General features: G+C 46.1%; 2 non-coding genes across 2 annotated transcripts; both read right to left on the bottom strand.

Moving 5' to 3' along the window:
* Positions 1-262: 262 nt before the first annotated feature.
* Positions 263-336, bottom strand: trnat-cgu (transfer RNA threonine (anticodon CGU)). The gene has a single exon. It is a non-coding gene; the product is annotated as a tRNA-Thr (tRNA).
* Positions 337-2,093: 1,757 nt separating this feature from the next.
* Positions 2,094-2,167, bottom strand: trnat-cgu (transfer RNA threonine (anticodon CGU)). Its single transcript has one exon. It is a non-coding gene; the product is annotated as a tRNA-Thr (tRNA).

The raw sequence follows: 2,167 nt of genomic DNA, 5'->3' as shown, positions 1-2,167 counted from the left end.
AAGTCCCACTTCTGACATATCCAGTGTTCCTTTTGCCCTTCTTCAAACGTGTCAGCAGGAGCACCTTTGTCTGTCTCTGTGGTGTAATCGATTAGCTGTTGACCTTTTCCCCCCACCCCCTGTTATTATTTCTACTTCGGGCGGTCAGCTTGCCAGACTGCGGCTACAGTAACCTTAAGCTGCTTGCTGCGGACGGCCATCTTGGAAAAATGTATTGAGCGTTTAGAAACTTCCTTTCCATTGCCTAGGCCAACATAAACCAAGGCACTGCTAGGAGTCGAACCCAGGGTTTCCTGTTTACGAGACAAGCGCTTTGACCAACTAAGCCACGGTGCCAGGACTCTCCCATTCCCCAGTGCCTACACTCAGGCGTAAGAAACAAAACAAAACAAAACAAATTAAACAAAACAAAACAAAACAAAACAAAACAAAACAAAACAAAACAAAACAAAATCTGGATGCAGGCTGCAACAAAGAAAGCACACAGAGGTGAAAATGTAAGGTTGACGGGAGCAACAAGCTCCCTGTTGCGACTGTCCAGGGGCGGCAATGGGAATTGGACGTTAGGTAAGTAGCATAGTAGCATAACAGCAGATCACGGACCACTGTCAATCAGATGCTTGCCTTTCCGTCCATCCATCCATCTATCTATCTATCTATCTTTGACTCTCGATATCTAACTCTCTTGCTTGCTATCGCTCCCCCAATGGTCAGTAGCATAGTAGCATAACAGCAGATCACGGACCACTGTCAATCAGATGCTTGCCTTGCCGTCCATCCATCCATCTATCTATCTATCTATCTATGACTCTCGATATCTAACTCTCTTGCTTGCTATCGCTCCCCCAATGGTCAGTAGCATAGTAGCATAACAGCAGATCACGGACCACTGTCAATCAGATGCTTGCCTTGACGTCCATCCATCTATCTATCTATCTATCTATCTATGACTCTCAATATCTAACTCTCTTGCTTGCTATCGCTACCACAATGGTCAGTAGAATAGTAGCATATCAGGAGATCATAGACCACTGTCAATCAGATGCTTGCCTTGCCGTCCATCCATCCATCTATCTATCTATCTATCTTTGACTCTCGATATCTAACTCTCTTGCTTGCTATCGCTCCCCCAATGGTCAGTAGCATAGTAGCATAACAGCAGATCACGGACCACTGTCAATCAGATGCTTGCCTTGCCGTCCATCCATCCATCTATCTATCTATCTATCTATGACTCTCGATATCTAACTCTCTTGCTTGCTATCGCTCCCCCAATGGTCAGTAGCATAGTAGCATAACAGCAGATCATGGACCACTGTCAATCAGATGCTTGCCATGCCGTCCATCCATCCATCTATCTATCTATCTATCTATGACTCTCGATATCTAACTCTCTTGCTTGCTATCGCTCCCCCAATGGTCAGTAGCATAGTAGCATAACAGCAGATCACGGACCACTGTCAATCAGATGCTTGCCTTGCCGTCCATCCATCCATCTATCTATCTATCTATCTATCTATCTATCTATGACTCTTGATATCTAACTCTCTTGCTTGCTATCGCTACCCCAATGGTCAGTAGAATAGTAGCATATCAGCAGATCATGGACCACAGTCAATCAGATGCTTGCCTTGCCGTCCATCCATCCATCTATCTATCTATCTATCTAGCTATCTATCTAGCTTTTTAGCTAGCTATCAATCTATGACTCTCAATATCTAACTCTCTTGCTTGCTATCGCTCCCCCAATGGTCACGTATGTTGCATTCAACGACAAAGAAAATCGTGTGCTGGAAATGATTTCTGGCAACTGTGAAGGAACTGCACGACTGCAGCAAGCACAACACCTCCGTCTGTGTCTGTGGCGCAATCGGTCAGCGTGTTCGGCTGTTAACCGAAAGGATGGTGGTTTGAATCCACCCAGGGACGGCCCACTTTTCCCCCCGCCCCTTGTTATTGTTTCTACTTCTGGCGGTCACCTTGCCAGACTGCGGCTACAGTAACCTTAAGCTGCTTGCTGCGGACGGCCATCTTGGAAAAATGTATTGAGCGTTTAGAAACTTCCTTTCCATTGCCTAGGCCAACATAAACCAAGGCACTGCTAGGAGTCGAACCCAGGGTTTCCTGTTTACGAGACAGGCGCTTTGACCAACTAAGCCACGGTGCC

The sequence above is a fragment of the Amia ocellicauda genome, chromosome 2 (genome assembly GCF_036373705.1).
Source record: "Amia ocellicauda isolate fAmiCal2 chromosome 2, fAmiCal2.hap1, whole genome shotgun sequence".
Taxonomy (NCBI): Eukaryota; Metazoa; Chordata; class Actinopteri; order Amiiformes; family Amiidae; genus Amia; species Amia ocellicauda.
The sequence above is the reverse complement of the archived record's forward strand: the minus strand, read 5'-3'. Positions and strand labels throughout refer to the sequence as shown.